Source organism: Dipodomys spectabilis, unplaced genomic scaffold (assembly GCF_019054845.1).
Source record: "Dipodomys spectabilis isolate Male_0828 unplaced genomic scaffold, ASM1905484v1 ptg000566l, whole genome shotgun sequence".
In the NCBI taxonomy this organism is placed as follows: Eukaryota; Metazoa; Chordata; class Mammalia; order Rodentia; family Heteromyidae; genus Dipodomys; species Dipodomys spectabilis.
Window position 1 is genome coordinate 934,218 of NW_024871243.1, and position 17,706 is coordinate 951,923.

The 17,706-nt window shown below is 40.9% G+C and overlaps 1 long non-coding RNA gene across 1 annotated transcript; it reads left to right on the plus strand.

The window, feature by feature from the left end:
- Positions 1 to 2,951: 2,951 nt before the first annotated feature.
- Positions 2,952 to 11,721, plus strand: LOC122100144. Its single transcript, XR_006146109.1, has 2 exons — positions 2,952 to 2,991; positions 11,617 to 11,721. It is a non-coding gene; the product is annotated as an uncharacterized LOC122100144 (long non-coding RNA).
- The last annotated feature ends 5,985 nt before the right edge of the window (positions 11,722 to 17,706 follow it).

Genomic DNA, 17,706 nt, shown 5'->3' on the forward strand with positions numbered 1-17,706 from the left:
CTAGTCTACCTTTTCAGTAGAGTCTTACTAGAATAATCCTTAATATAATAATCCTTTGGTATTTTAAGCTAGCAGTTCCCTTTAGGAAAATCTGTTTAACTCGTTTGTATATGGTTTGACTTTGAAACATATTGCAAGCTTCTTGTCCCTGCGCTCTTGAGCTCAAGCAAGCACTCTTCCACTTGAGCTATAGCGCCACTTCCAGTTTTCTAGTGGTTTTATCTGAGATAAGAGTCTCACCGACTTTCCTGCCTGGGCTGGCTTTGAACCTCGATCCTCAGCCTCCTGAGTAGCTAGGATTACAGGCCACTGGCGCCGGCACTAGTGGTAGTTTAAAAATAAGTTTTTGTTATTATTAAAGTGTTTTGTACAGGGGTTACCATTTCATAAGTAATGAGTACATTTCTGTTTTGGAAATTTGTCACCTCTTCCTATTAGCAGTACTTTTGAAAATAACTTAAAATATTTGCCTAACACGTAGTAAGTGTTTGAACAAACTCTTAAAGCTGTTTACTAGCAGAAAGAAACATATGAACCAACATAATAGTATAAGGATGGAGGGGACAAGTAGAGAAATTAAGGTTCTTAGAACTATTGGATGATTATTCTGTTATTGTCTGAAACCCTCATTATTATAGATTATGAGTCCAGATTTTCTATTCTGTAATGCTTACACAGATAGATAGTAGGGTCAGCTCTTGTATTTGCAGTCAACTTGTTTTCTAATTAAAATGTTTTGTATTTGTCCTACTCCTCTCTGAGATTGGGACTCAGACCCTGGTAATCTGATACTTTTGCTCATTGGCTTGGTGCTCTACCACCTGAACCACAACTCTAACCCCATGTTTTTGAAATTTCAAATAGAAATGTTATTTAACTCTTAGAACATACTAGTGCTTGGTGGCTTGAAAGATTGAAAACTAATAAAGGAACAGGTAACCCCATGTGATTCAGCCATACAATTGAGGTATGTTTTCATTATACATTTCAGAGTGGGAAGTGTTGCTTTAAAGTTTTGTTAATGTCAGCTTTTACATTACTCTGTTTATGCTTTCTAGAATGTCATTTAGAATTGTGAAGTAGATTGACATTCTTTTTTTTTAATAATTTTTTTATTGTGAAGATACTGTAGAGAGGGGTTACAATCACATGAGCAAACTAATAAGTACATTTCTTATCAAGCATTGTTGCTTCCTCCTTTGTTTTCCCCCTACCATCCCTTCCCTCCCACCTATACAACTTACCCCCCCCAAAATTGTAAAGTTCGTTTTTCTTTTTTATCCGGTCATGGAGCCTGAACTCTGGGCCTGGGCATTGTCCCTCAGCTCTTCAGCTCAAGCCTAGCGCTCTACCACTTGAGCCACAGTGCCACTTCCGGGTTTTTTCTTTTTGCTTATGTGGTGCTGAGGAATCAAACCCAGGCCTCATGCATGCAAGGCAAGTGCTCTACCACTGAGCCACCTTCCTAGCCCTTAAAGTTTGTTTTTTGACATAGCGTCTTGTACATGTCATTGTTGCAATGGGTCAGCCTGTATCCCTGTTTAAACAATTTATTTTTTCCCTTCTGCTTCCCAAATTATACTAACATCAAATACAGTGAAAATGGGTTATACCGTGGGGGAGGGACATAGAAAAAAAACAAAAAAATCATGTGGTACCTTATAAATACGTTACAAACAATAGCAAGAAAGAAAAAAAACCACTTGATTCCTTATCTTGGTGTTCATTTCACTTAATATCATCTTATTTGACCTTTTCTGCTTGTCTCAGATATATACTAGTTATAGCAAATAAGGAAAACCAATGGGACCTATGTTTCTTTGCACCTGGCTTGCTTCACTTAATTTTTTTTGGGGGGGTCCAGTCGTGGGGCCTCAACTATGGATGGGCCTGGCCGCTGTCCTCAGCTCTTCAGCTTAAGGCTATCGCTCTACCACTTGAGCCATAGCACCACTTCCAGCTTTTTTCTTATGTGGTACTGAGGAATCAAACCCAGGGCCTCATTCATACAAGGCAAGCGCTCTACCCCTGAGCCACCTTCCCAGCCCCTAATATAATTTTTTTTCCAAGTCTTTCCATTTCCTAACAAATGGGGCAGTGTCATTCTTTCTGATAGATGCATAGAATTCCATTTTATATATAACACATTTTTTTTTGATCCATTCATCTACTGAGGGGCATCTCGGTTGATTCCATATCTTAGCTATGGTAAATAATGCTGTAATAAACATAGTTGGCCTGGTAGCTTTTGTATGGTCTTGTTTGTGATCATTTGAGTAAATGCCCAAAAGTGGGATTGCTGAGTCATAGAGGAGCTCTTCGTGGAGTCTTTTGAGGAATCTCCATAGTACTTTCCAAAGTGGTTGGAAACTATGCAGTAGGGTTCTCTTCTGTCCACATCCCCTCCAGCATCTGTTGTTATTAGAGGTCTTGATTATAGCCATTCTAAATGGGGTGAGGTGGTATTTCAATGTTGTTTTGATTTGCATTTCTTCTATGGCTACAGAGGTTGAGCATTTCTTCATGTAGATTTTGACATTCTTTATGTGAAATACTTGGATTAAGATAAGTTTAAGAATTGAGAATTTGGGGATTTGAGGAAGTTAATGGTGGTACATATTCCATGTGTTTTGCTACTGCTAGCATGGCACATAACTTTCTGCAGAGAAATCATAGAAACATGACTGCGTAAAAGAAATGACTGAATTAGCTGTGGTTTTGCAACAAAGTGAGTTTGAAAAAGACACCTTTGTTTTATGAAACTTCTTAGGTTTCAGAGTTGGGAATAAGATTTGGAACCTGTAAAATGTCTGATTTATATCTTCAGCTGTCTTGAATATGTTATCAACTTATTCAGATGTGTTGAAGTGTATATGACTGAATGATGGTAATTTTTTTTTAATGTTTCTTTTAGGTAGATGAAGTTCCTGATGGAGCTGTAAAACTACCTACAAACAAACTACCCATTTTCTTTTTTGGAACTCATGAGACGTAAGTCCTGTTAGCTTTTAGATGCAAATTAGAAGTTTCAGGATTGTGCATAAAATGAAAAAGTAGAGATTAATTTAAAGAGGAATAGGAAAGAAATACAAAACTTTAAAATTATTTTTGAACTTTAGAATAAATTTTCAAGCTACCTCTTTGTGTTGAGGAAGCACTATGTATCTTTTACTTTTAGATAGTAAAGACACTGTAGATTTAATTTTGATTGAAAGTTTAATTTTCTTAATCAGAGAAGGAAGCAAAAGAATGGGGGAAAGTTTGTATGGGAAGTTTTTACAGGACATTCAATATTTCTGTTCAGTAAAATTACATGGACTTCCCCCCCCCCCCAATTCTGGGATTTGAATTCAGTGTCCTGTACTTGGTAGGCAGGTGCTCTACCATTGAGTCATGCCTCTGGCCCAACTAAGTGATTTCTTCTTTTTTTTTTTTGTCAGTCATGGGGCTTGAACTCTGGGCCTAAACTCTGTCCCTGCGCTCTTCAGCTCAAGGCTGGCACTCTACTGCTTAAGCCACAGTGCCACTTCCGGTTTTCTAGTGGTTTATTGGAGATAAGAGTCTCAAGGAGTTTCCTGCCTGGGCTGGCTTTGAACCTCAATCCTCAGATCTCAGCATCCTGAGTAGCTAGGATTACAGACATGAGCCACCAGTGCCTGGCCCAATTAAGTGATTTCCATAAGGATTATCTTATATTATGCTTTATGCCTTAGGCTATATTGTACAAAATACGAGAAGATGAAATCTGGACAGTTCCTTTGAGTGTACTAGAGGCTTATGGGTAGTAGAGCCACTGATTTGTTCTACTGTCCCTAGTGGATATGGGCACAAACTGATTTGGTGAGACAATTTTAATTTTTCAAAAATTAGCTGAAAATTGAGCTGTTACTTTTACATGCATAAGATTTTCTGGGAGCTATCTCATGGGTTTCCAATGATTATATTTGTATATACCTATCATTTAATAGCCTTCTAAGTACTATATAATTTGACTGGTTTTGAACTTAAAATAATTTCTGTAGCTTAGGCTTGCTTATTTGGGATGAAGAGAAACAAAGCTTGGTATTCCTCTTCTAATTATAATTACATTCCTAGAAATGGCTACAATGACAATGTCTGATTTAATGTTTCTTAGCAACCAGCTTTCAGTTATTAATCTGTATGTGTGGTACTGAGGTTTGAACTCAGCCTCATGCTTACTAGTCAATTATCCTTCAGCCCTTTTAAATTCTGGTTGTTTTTGGAAAGGGAGTTGTATTTTTGCCTCAGGCTAGTCTTGGACTACAGTCCTACCTGCCCCTCCAGTAACTAGGATTATAATCCTGTACCATTATCCTAGCTCTCACATAATTTTTTCAACAGTTATGTTTCGCTGTGATAATATACACAACATGTATACCACTAAGTTGATTTTAATACGAATTTCATTAGATTTTAGCAGTTTCTTGCATTCATGATCATTCCATTCTGTTCAGTTCTAAACAACCACTAATCTACACGGTTGAATCACCATTTCTGGCCATTTCATGTTAGTGGTATTATAAAATACCACAAATTATTATTTTTTTGAAACTTAAAAAAAATTGTCTTTAGTTGTACAAAGGGATTTCAATTCAACAAATTGATAAATTTATAAGTACAATGCATCTTTTTTGTGGGGGGCAGCCTGAACTCTGGGCCTGGGTGCTGTCCCTCAGCTCTTCAGCTCAAGGCTAGCACTCTACCACTTGAGCCACAGTGCCACTTCAGTTTTTTTCTTTTTATGTGGTGCTGAGGAATTGAACCCAGGGCCTCATGCATGCAAGGCAAGCGCTCTACCACTGAGCCACCTTCCCAGCCCCTAAAGAAACATTTCTTAGGACTTATCCAAGACTTTCTGAGTCAGTCTGTAAGCTATGGAGTTCAACAATCTAACAAGCCTTGGGGATGATCCTGAGCCTACCAAATTTACAAATACTGTATTAAATGTAGCTGGCATTAGTTGAATTTTCTTTGGAGGGGAAGGGAGGCAGTTTGGGGCTTGAACTCAGGGCCTGGGCACTGTCCCTTAGCTTTTTTGTTTAAGACTAGCACCCTACAGTCACTAGAGTCACAGCTCTAATTCTTGCTTTTTTGTTTATGTGGTACTGAGGAATCAAACCCAAGGCATCATGGCATGCTAGGCAAGCACTCTACCACTAAGCTACATTCCCAGCCTCCAATTTTTTATTTTTGTAACTTTAAAAAATTCTTTCTGAGTGGGCTGGGAAGGTGGCTCAGTGGTAGAGCACTTGCCTTGCATGCATGAGGCCCTGGGTTTGATTCCTCAGCACCACATAATCAAAAAGAAAAAAGCCGGAAATGGTGCTGTGGCTCAAATGGTAGAGTGCTAGTCTTGAGCTGAAGAGCTGAGGGACAGCACCCAGGTCCAGAGTTCAGGCCCCATGACCAGACCTCCCCCCCCAAAAAAATTACTTCTGATTTCTCTGATTTTAAGACATTTTGTAAAATATTCCTATATGCGTATGTATATATACACATTCTTACAGTTTTATAGGGCACTTGTGTAGACCATTGTTACTTCTTTTTTTTTTAACAGTCTTGGAGATCCAATGAGGTCCTAGTTCATACAAGGCAAGTGCTCCTTCAGTGAGCTAAAACCACCAGCATTAGGTTACTATTTTAAATTTAAAAGTGACTATTCTTTCCCCAACATTAAAAAATGGAGAACTTTTATTTTCAATGCTGAAGATTAAACCTAGGGTCTTGAACTTGCTAAGCAGTGTTACCACTGAGAAGCATGTTTAGCCCAAAGTCTGTATTTAAATCACAGCATTACACTGGGTACCTAAACTTATTAGGTATTACTTGGTTAATTAGGTATTAAGATGGTTAAGGGGGAAAAAAACGAGGCTATAAATAATCAAGAAATTAAGGCCTGGGAAAGTAGCTCAGTGGTAGAGTCCTTGCCTGCATGAGGCCCTGGGTTCCTCAGCACCACTTAAGCACCACATAAGCAAAATAAGCTGGAAGTGGCGCTGTGGTTCAAACGGTAGAACGCTAGCCTTGAACTGAAGAGCTGAGGGACAACGCCCAGGCCCAGAGTTCAGGCCCATGACTGACCAAAATAAAGGAAATTAAGATACATTCAAATTTAAAAATACCTGCTTTAAGCTGGATGCCGGTGGCTCACACCTGTAATCCTAGCTACTCAGGAGGCTGAGATCTGAGGATCGTGGTTCAAAGCCAGCCCAGGCAGGCAAGTCCGTGAAAATCTTTTTTTTTTGGGGGGGGGGGTCAGGTCGTGGGGCCTGAACTCTGGGCTTGGGCGCTGTTCCTCAGCTCTTCAGCTCAAGGCTAGCGCTCTACCAATTGAGTCACAGTGCTACTTCTGGCTTTTTTCCTTTTTGCTTATGTGGTGCTCAGGAATCAAACACAGGGCCTCATGCATTGCAAGGCAAGCGCTCTACCACTGAGCCACCTTCCCAGCCCCAAGTCTGTGAAAATCTTATCTCCAATAAACCACCTAAAAACTGGAAGTGGCACTGTAGCTTAAGTGGTAGAGCTCTAACCTTGAGTTGAAGAGCTGAGGGACAGCGCCCAAGCCCTGAGTTCAAGCCCCACGACCTCCCCCCCCCCCAAAAAAAAATAAAACTACCTGTTTCATAAAAATTTAGTGGCATTTTTATTTCAAAGTATACTTTAGTGTTTTTGATCTTCAGTGTTTTTTGTTTTTTGTTTTTTTTTTCTAGTCCTAGAGCTTGAACTCAGGGCCGGGGTGTTCTATTCAAGGTTAGCACTCTACCACTTGAGCCATAGATTCATTTCTGGAGGTCAGAGTTTTATAGACTTGCCTGCTGGTCTGGCTTCAAATTGTGATCCTCAGCTCTCATCCTCTCAGCTTACTTAGTAACCAGGATTATAGGCAGGAGCCACTGGTGCCCAGCTATTATCAGTGTTCTTTTAAGTATACCATTTACATTTGCAAAGTCAGTACTTCCCAAAAGCTTGGAGAGTAAAGTCATGGGTTGATGATGAATTTGCTTTGTAACACTTGACACAGGGTTTAATACAAGTAGATTACAGCAGTCACATTTGCCTATTTTATGTGACTTTCAGCAAATTACTTACCTTTATGTCCTTCTGAATTTGTAAAATAGGAATATCATCTATCTTAGAACTTTAGGACACAGGTAAGGTGCTTTCATAAATAATTACTTAGACTAATGCTAAGTATGTGTTGAATAAAATGCCAGTAAGAATTGTATGACTTTGAAAGACTTGTTTTGGGAACAATACTTGCTGGGATTTATAAATTAATAGTAACATTGCATATTTTTTTTCTAAAGCTGTTATTGTAGTATTACTAAGTTTAGATCAGCTCAGTTTGAATTTTGCTGACTAGTTTTGCTAATTGAGAGAATGTCTTCGAACTCTCCAAACTCTTGAAAATTTAGTCATACTTTGCTGCTTTTATCTCTTATTAATGTTCAACTTTAGAAACTTAAAAAATACTATATAGTATAGTGTATAGTATGCATATAATTTTTTTAAATTTTTTATTGTGAAGATACTATACAGAGGGTTACAGTTACATGAGCAAGGTAACGAGTACACTTCCTATTGAGCATTGCTACCCCCTCCATTGTTTCCCCCCTACCATCCCCTTACCTCCCTACCTTCCCCGAGGTTCTTTTTTTTTTTTTTTAAATTGTGATTAAGTGATTACATAATTTCCCAAATTTCACAGTATTGTGGAATAATGATGCTCATTTAAAGTCACAAGTTCATTCTAACTTTCCTGGAGCAAATTGTCTATCGCGGTCTATAACATATAACGGTGTACACATATGCATATAATTTTTAATTACAGTAAATTTACAGAGATTTCATAGTTGTATTTTCATACATGCATATAATGTACATTGTTGAAATTATGTTCCTTTTGGGGGGGGGTCAGTTGTGGGACTTGAACTCTGGGCCTGGGCTCTGTCCCTCAGCTCTTCAACTCAAGGCTAGTGTTCTGCCACTGGAGCCACAGTGTTACTCCAATTTTTTGCTGATTTATTGGAGATTAGAGTCTCATAGACTTTCTGGCCTGGGCTGGCTTTGAACTGTAATCCTCAGATTTCAGCCTCCTGAGTATCTAGGATTACAGGCGTAGCCACTGGCACCCAGTTTGTCCTTTCTCCTTCTGCTGGTTGTTTTCCCCAACATTCTACCTTTTACTGTCATAGCATCTATTTATTTATTGAGCCAAGCCTGGGCCTTCACTCAGGGCTTGGGCACTTTCTCTGATTTTTTCTCTCTCTCTCTTTTTTTTTTTTTTTTGCTCATGGCTCGTACTTTACCGTTTGAGCTGTAGTTCCACTTCTGAATTTTTGGCAGTTAAAAGTCTCATGGGCTTTTACCCATGATCCTCAGCTCTTACCTTCCCAACATGTTAGAATTACAAGTATGAATCACTCGTGCCTGACTTGTTATAAAATTTTAGTAAACATCCTTTTTAAGATTTGTTTCATATTTTGTGATTTTATAATAGGTAAATGAAGCAGCAAGTTAGAGTTGATAAGTTGAAAATGAAACGTTTTGTTTAGAAAATACTACTTAACAAAGATAAATGACTTGATCTTGATGTCCTTGTCTCTGATAGGCCTTCATATTTTGATTATGGCCCCTTTGGTTTGACTTAAAAGTTCTAAGTTTGGGCTGGGAAGATGGCTCAGTGGTAGAGTGCTTGCCTTGCATGCCTGAGGCCCTAGGTTCGATTCCCTAGCACCACATAAGCAAAAAGAAAAAAGCCAGAAGTGGCGCTATGGCTCAAGTGCAGCGCCCAGGCTCAGAGTTCAGGCCCTATGACTGGACCCAAAAAAAAAAAAAAAGTTCTAAGTTTGTGGTGACTTTGTGTGGGCTTTCTTATGGGCATCCATACTTTTTAGTAAAAAGGTAAAATCAGAGACATAACTGCTTTTCTATATATTTGCAAAAGAACTTCAATCCACATAAGTTTACTGTTAGATTTGGAATTTACTGCTTAATTTTCTCATTGCTTTTAAAAAGCAAATAATAAAAGGAAAGTTCTACAATTTAACCACTAAAGAGAAAGAATAATATTTTTATATTTTAGAATTTCTAAACCTGTTGTGTTCTGATTTTTTTTCCTCTGAACTTTCACAATTTTCCTTCCTTCATTCCTTCCTTTCTCTCTCCCTTTCCTCTCTCCCTCCCCTCTCTTCTTTCCTTCTTCCCTTTCCTCCCTTCTTTCCTCCCTTTAATCTCTTTCTCGAGCTGGTACCAGCACTTGAACTCAGGGCCTAGGCATTTTCCTTTAGTGTTTTTGTTTTTGGTGCAAGGCTGGTGCTCTGCTACTTGAGCCACAGTTTCACTTCTACCTTTTTGATAGTTAATTGCAGATAAGTGTTTCATGGCCTTTTCTGCTTGAGCTGGGTTCTAACCATGATCCTCAGATCTCAGCCTCCTGAATAGCTAGATTACAGGTGTGATCCATGGGTTCCTGGCTTCACAATTTTTTTGTATTTGCTATCAAAATGTAATTAGATTATGTCCTATTTCCATTTTGCATATAAAACACTTTTTGTAGGCCATTTGAAAATGGAACATTTCTAAGAGAAAACCATAGCCACAGCCACCATAAGGTGTTCCTTGGTAACTAGCGGTGCGGTCTCTAGGCTAATTTATGTACTATTCAGGAATCTTAGGGGATTGTATCCCCATGGACAGTTCTTTTTTTATCAGCTTTGTTTTTGACTTATCAGTCTTGAGCATATTCTTTACTCCACCAATACTTGGAATTGATTATGAAGATCAAACATTGAGCAGTATATTTACTGTTACAATATTTATTTTATTTTTTTGTGTGCTGATGCTGAATATTGAATTCAAGGTCTTATACTCTTGCTTGGCTTTTTCAGTGGCCTGGTATTTGCTACTACTTGAGCTACACCTGCACTTCCAGGATTTTGCTCATTAATCAGAGAGTCCCTTGGACTTTACTGCCTGGCTGGCTTCAAACCAACATCAGACTGAGCCTCCTGAGTAGCTAGATTACAGGCATGAGCCACTGGTCCCAGACTCTTAAAATATTGCAGCCTCCTGGCTACTTAGGAGAACTGAGATCTGAGTATCTTGGTTTGAAGCGCAAAGAAAAGTGCTTGGGAATCCCAATTAACCAGCAGAAAAGCAGATTGGAGTGTGTGACTCAAGTGATGGAACACCACCTGTGAGCAGAAAAAGGACAGCAAGAGTATGAAGCCTTGCCTTGAGTTCAAGCCCTCACTATTGGCACAGAAAAAGTGCTCAAACAATAGATTGATAGGTCCACTTAGCAAAATGCATTAAATAATTACTGACATGAAAATCTGTTCATATTTAATTATAAGTATATAATGATGTTTAAATTAGGTACTTTCTGTTTTTTCACAGTACTAGATTTTGAGCTTGAGCTTTGAAGCATTGAGCCCGGTTCGTTTGCTTGGCTGGTTCTCTACCACTTGAACCATGCTTTCAGACCATCTCTTTGCTGGTTATTCCGACTTGGTGATTTTTTTTCTCCCCAGCCTGGCTTTGTCCAGTTTGAGGGGGAAGTTTTTTTTTTTTTGTTTTGTTTTGTTTTTATTTTTTTTTATTTATTTATTTTTTTTTTGTCGTTCGTGGGGCTTGAACTCTGGGCCTGAAAAGCCTGTTCAATTAAACTGAATGAGACCAGGTGCTGGTGATTCCTGCCTCTAATAGCCACATGAGGCTGAGATCTGAGAATTGAGGTTCTTAGCCAGTCTGGGCAGAAAAGTTCATGAGAATCCCATTTTCAGTAACCAGTGGAGCTATGCCTCAAGTGGTCTAAAGCTGTAGCCTTGGGCACAAAAGTTCAGGGACAGTGCCCAGGCTCTGAGTTCAAGGCCCAGGATCAGTACCAAAAATAAAGTTTATGTAAATGAGATGGTGTTATGGATCTAGGAACTCATTACTGAATTAATAAAGTATATCAGATTGACATGTAGTTCTGTGGTTTAGTGCTTGACTTGTTTCTGTGAGACCCTGGATTCAATCCTTAGTACTGTAAACGAAAAAAAAAACAGTAGTATTTGGAATAAAATATAGCCTACTTTATCCCTACCTCTAAACAGAAAACATTTATTGTTCTGCAAAGAAATGGAACCTAAAAATCTTTTAGAAGCCAGGTGGCTGGTGTTTCACACCTATACTCCTAGCTATTCAGCCTGAGATATGAGGATCAAAATTCTAAGCCAGCCTGGAAGAAATGTCTGTGTGGCTCTCTTGTGTTCCAAGCTGGAAGTGGAACTATGGCTGTAGTAGAGTGACTGTAGCCTTAAGTAAAAAAGCTAAGCAATAGTGGGAGGCTCTGAGTTCAAGCCCCAATATCTGCATACATACTCTCCCCAAAAAGACTTTTCCAACATTTGTTCTGCCAGTACTTAGAGCCTTCTCATGTCTTGGTGAGATTGTGTTCATTGAAATGAATTCATCAGACTTTATATCCTTGTCTTCCCTTTAATTTGTATTTTATGAAATGCATCATATAATAGTGTTATTTTAGTAATGTACTATGTATATATTTATTTGAGGTTGCATTGCACTTATTATCTTCTTCTGTTTTAGTGCTTTTTTAGGACCAAAGGATATATTTCCTTACTCAGAAAATAAGGAAAAGTATGGCAAACCAAATAAACGAAAAGGTTTCAATGAAGGCTTATGGGAGATAGATAACAATCCAAAAGTGAAATTTTCAAGTGTACAAGTGAGTCATTGGATACCCACTTAGTTTAGTATTATTTATTCAGTCTTGGAGGAAAAAATACCATCATAGCTAGAGGAAAATAAGATTGCATTTAAGAGTCTTAGTAATTTTGGATTAAATTGTGTTCTTATTAATGGAATAAACTTTGACTTTTTATGTCTAGATGAACTACTGAAATTATTATACTGCTAAAGACACCTCAGAAAACTGAGAAATGCTTGGTTATTTACTCCTAAGAATAAAGTTTAATATATTAGATTTAAAGCCATATGTATTGTCTTTTTTTTCTTTCTTTCTTTCTTTTTTGTCAGTTGTAGGACTTGAACTCTGGGTCTGTGCACCATCCCTGAGCTCTTCAGCTTAACGCTAGAGCTCTACTACTTGAGCCACAGCACCACTTCCAGTTTTCTGGTAGTTAATTGGTGATAGAGTGTCAAGGACTTCCCTTGCACAGGCTGGCTTTGAACCTCGATCCTCAGATCTCAGCCTCTTGAGTAGCTAGGATTACAGGCGTGAGCCACCAGTGCCTGGCTTCTACTATATTAGCTCTCAGACATTTCCATACATGCATACAAATCGTTGAAAATAAGTTTTATTCTATTTTCATACATGTGTAAAGTACTTAATTTGCCCTCTCCTTGGCCATCTTCCCTCCTGCTAGTACCTGATCACCCAGAAGAGCCTATATTACTTTCCTATCATTCATTTTTTTAAGTGTGTATTACACAAAGGAATTTTGCCATGTTATTTCACATATATACATATATGCTATGTTCAGTTCAGGATATTTTTTGGAGGGGTCGGTTGTTGGGCTTGAACTCTGGGCTTGGGTGCTCTCTCTGCTCTCTTCAGCTCAAGGTGACAGACCAGGGGGTTGTGTATGTGTGTGGTGTGTGGTGTATGTGCGAGTGTGAGTGTGGGTGATGTGTGGTGTGTGTGAGCGTGAGGGGTGTGTGTGTGATGTGATTGAGTGTGAGTGTGTGTGGTGTGTGTGGTATGATTGAGTGACTGAGCGTGTGTGGTTTGTGTGTGGTGTGGTATGAGTGTGAGCATGTGGTGTGAGTGTGGTGTGTGGGTGGTGTGATTGTGAGCAAGCATGTGTGGTGTGTGTGATTGAGTGTGAGTGTGGTGTGATTAAGTGAGTGTGAGCGTGTAGTGTGTGGTATTTTTGGTGTGTGGTGAGTGTGAGCGTTAGTGGTATGGTATGACTGTGTGGTGTGAGTTTGGTATGACTGAGTGTGGTGTGAGTGCTGTAGGTCTGGTGTGGTGTGATTGAGCGTGTGTGGTGTATGTGAGTGAGCGTGTATGGTGTGTGGTGTGTGGTGTATGAGCGTGTGTGGTGTGTGGGTGGTGTGATTTGAATGAGCGTGTGTAGTGTGATTGTGAGTGTGAATGTATGTGGTGTGAGGATAATGGGTGGTGTGATTGAGAGCGTGTGTGGTTTGTGGTGTGAGTGGTGTATGGTGTGTGAGTGAGCGTGTGTGTGGTGTAATTGAGTGTGAGCATGTGGTGTGTGTGGTGTGATTGAATGAGCGTGTGTGGTGTGTGGACTGTGACCGTGTGTGGTGTGTGTGATTGTGTGTGTGGTGTTAGTGTGAGTCATTCCGTTGTCCTAGGTGCTGGGTGTGAATGTTGCCTTATGCTCCGGGCCGCCCTTCCGTGGCTCTCCAGGGAGCTGAGCACAGAGCTTGTGGGCCCGCTGCTCTGCGTGGGGCCGGGGTCGTAGGGTCGCTGGGTCAGCGGGGTCAGCGGGGCCAGCGGGGCTGAGGGTTGGCAGGCCCAGCCCGGCCTTGGCTCCCACCCTGACTGTGCCCAACGCCTGCCACTCCGTGGTCCCCGCGGTCCCAGAGGCAGAGGTCAGAGGCACTCAGTTGGAGGCAGTCTGGACCAACTTCACCCTCATCTCAGAGCAACTGGTGAGGAGGGCACCTGGCATGGCAGGGAGGCCGGGTGGGGCCCTGTGCCTTGCGGGGGAGCTGCCTGGCCAGGCTCTGGGCCCGCCCCCTGGACAGGGCAGCAGGTGCTGCTCCGCAGGTGGCCGCTGGAGGGCACTGTGGCCCCGGCCTGCAGAGCCAACAGAGGCCTTGTGCAGCCAGGATCCCATTAGTGGTGGAGGGGTGTCTGGTCCAGTGGGAGGGCGGCCCAGGTCAGGGGGTGACTGGTCAGCCAGGAGTGGGGAGGCCCACAAGGTGGGGATGGAGGGGTGCGGTGGGAGCAGTGGGGGGCGTAGTGGGGGCGAGGTGTAGGGGGAGGTTCTGGGTGCAGCATGGGAGTTCTGCCCCTGGTGGCTTTCTTCTCTGCACAGCACCTGATGCCTGGCATTTCCTCAAATCATCTTCACAACACATAGGAGGTGGGCACCTCTGCAGCCTCATCTTTTTACACAAGAAGTTAAGTAATTCAGCGTCAGGTAATCACGTGAATTGGCATTGACTTCAGGTCTGCCAGAGTTGGAGAACTTCGTCTCTTTGTTCCAAAGGAAATTGGACTGTCTGTCTCCAGAATGTGGCTTTGCTCTGTTAAATGGCCCCAGGGCTGGGAAGGTGGCTCAGTGGTAGAGTGCTTGCCTTGCATGCCTGAGTCCCTGAGCAAAAAGAAAAAAGCCGGAAGTGGCACTGTGGCTCAAGTAGTAGAGTGCTAGCCTTGAGCTGAAGGGCTGAGGGACAGCACCCAGGCCCAGAGTTCAGGCCCCACGACTGGACCCAAAAAAAAAAAAAGAAAAGAAATTGCCCCAATTATAGCTGCTGTCTTCACTTGAAAGGTAGGGGAATCAGGAGATACTTTAGGTGGGGCATAAAAGCCTGTGCAAACATAAAAGATCATCATTCTATTGTTGATATATATCCTAGTAAGGACATTTTAAATGCAATGCAAACAAAACACAGATTCCCTGCTGATGTTTCTAACTTAGTAATTTGTGAGTTCGACTTCTGAGCAGATCTTCATTGAGACACTTGAATCATAGAGAAAAATAACACTTGGCTTTGGAGTTCATCAACTTGGAAATTTTTTTTTTACATTTGTTTTATTGTGAAAATACTGTACAGAGGGGTTACAATTACATGGGCAAGATAATGAGTACATTTCTTATCAAGCATTGTAGCCTCCTCCTTTGTTTCCCCTTCCTGTCCCTTCACATCCCCCCCCTTCCCCCAATCCTCCCCGCCCCCTCGCCACCGAAGTTGTAAAGTTCGTTTTCAACATGACAACTTGTACTTCTCATTGTCACAATGGGTCCACCTGTATCCCCGTTTAAATGACTTGTTTTTCCCTTTCCCTTCCACAAATTATAACGACATCAAATACAGTGAAAGCATAGGTTATACTGTGGGGGAAGGACATACAAAGCAACAAAGAAATCATCTTATAAATGTGTTAGAAACAATTGCATGAAAGAAAACATTTGAATACATATCTTTGGGTTCATTTCCCTAACATCACCTCATCTGACCTTTTCTGCTTGACTCAGACATATACTAGATATTGCAAATAAGGGAAACCATGGACCTATCTTTCTTTGGGCTTGGCTTACTTCACTTAATATAATTTTCAACTTGGAAATTTTTTTATTTTACTTTGTGAAGACAAGGCCTTACATGGAAATGAGAAACTAATTCATAAGTGTACAAGTAAACAGACACAGTTTGTATGCAAGTGTACACAGATGTATTAACTGAAGTATGGTATTTGCAGGGGAGAATTCAGATGGTAAAATTCCTCAGGAAAACAAACTCATAGTCCAACGAAATGAATACCAGGAAACTGGCACTTTAAAGGTATGAGTAGGTCAAGGGGAGGGAGGGTGAATGAATGAAGAGAGGAAGGCAACCATAATACTTAACATGTATTATGTGAAACCAAGAATTGAGAACAGGGCTGGTTTTGGGCGGGTTGGGAGAGAATGATGAAGGGGTGGCATGATCAAGGTGCATTGTATTTATAAACTGATGTGTGCCACCACTGATAACAAAACCACGATATAAAAGGGGTAGCGGACACTGGGAGACATTGGCATAGGTGAGAATTACCTGCCTGACCACTGATAGAACCACACAGGCATTTCAATGGGGAAAGCCATTTCCCAGAAATCATCTCAGGGAGACAGTGAATGTTTTGTCTTTAGGGGATATGCAATATTTGGATGTCATAGAAAGGAAGGATTCGAGGCACAAGCAGGGGTGGTGGGGGAAGAATATGCCCGGTCCCTTCCTGTGCTGGTGAGGTGCAGAGGGACAGTAGGGTTGCAGTGGAGGCATGGGGAGAGGAGGCTAGAGGAGGCCTTGAATGTCACATTGAGGATGGGTTTTGTGCTGCGGCAGCAGAGGACTGTCAGGAGCACAGAGGGAAGATTTCCCCACTGGTGCTGTGGAGGCAGAGACAGGAACCAGAATACTAATTAGGCATTCATTGCTAATATGCTCATAGGAGGGGTGGCCAAGAGAAGGATGTGAGAGATGTGGAAAGTCAGTATGAAAGCACGGCTGAGTTACTCAAAGACAAATTTCCAAGTGGGTAATGAGAAGAGGAGAAACTCTCTGACACAAAAATAGAACAAAGTGAAGGAATTTGGTGGGGGCGGGTGGTTAAGAAGGTGCCTATTTTGAGATAACAAACTTGCTTCTGGATGTAATGAGTTTTGATGTGCTATTAGAATGTGACGTGTAGACGTCCACATATAAAATTGCCAAGTGCAGATATCTGAATTATGATGGTGTGAAGCCCTGGAGTGCCAACGTGAACCGTGAAACCAAGAGCTTCTGAAAAATTTAGGCCCCAAACGCTTTGAGATGTCAAACCTCAACCCGTCACTAAATTATTCACATTTGATTTTGCTCTCATAATGAACAGAGCAAAGAATCCGTTTTTTTCTCACAGATTTTTTTTTGAAGTTGGCAAAAATAATGGATTTTAAAGAAGTCATCAATGGTCACTGAACTTACTTGGTAGATTCTTTTTTTCTTTTTGGTGAGGAATGACTCACATACTAGGAAGTATAAAATCCAATGGCAAAATATACACACGAGTCCCCCTATATGTACTACTCCCATCAGGAAATGGAACGCTTCCAGCACTCCAAAAAGTGCCTTATAAGTTAAGGTCTCTCCAAGGTGCTACCTTCCAGAATGACTACCACTTTGAACAATATCCACTTAAGTTATTTTTATGCCTTCAGCTCTGTATGAATTGAATCATACAATGATATATCACATACTATATATGATCTTGTATCTGTGATAATATATATCTATCTTTGGTTAAGATGCATTTTTCTAGTATAGTTCATGGAAACAAATCTGGAGACGTGGATGTAATTTACACTTATTGAGGAACCATGCCACCCTAGTACACCAGGCTATCGGCCACGCATAGGGACTTTGTCTGCATTGGTGTACACACACACACACACACACCACACAGACATAGGCTGAAGAACACACACACACACACACACACACACACACACACACACACACACCACACAGACATAGGCTGAAGGCACCTAGGTGAGGTCATGGCAGACTCAGGCACTGGTTATGGCCCAGGTTTTACCCTCTTTTCTCAAGGGTGGGGGGAAGAATCTTACAACTCTCATGTGATCGTCTTAGGGCAAATGAATATTTTTATTTTACCCCCACTCTTGGGGTAGGGACAGGAAAGTTGTTTAGCCTTTCCAAACTGATTTTTTTATCTAAGTGCTGAAAAGTTAGTTTGCTCTTATAATAACATAAATAAACACTCTTGGAGCAAGAGCTCAGTTTTATTCTTCCCTCTTTAGCAAAGCATTAAAAACAAAATCACCTCCATTCTAAACACAGAAACCTAGAATTACAGGAAGGACATCTCATTTATTTAATAGTGGTAAGGAAAATACTTTATGGAACAAGGACCAAGGACCTTAGATAAGGGGACTAGAGCCACAGCTACCTGCAGCTGTGCAATGAGTTACAGGC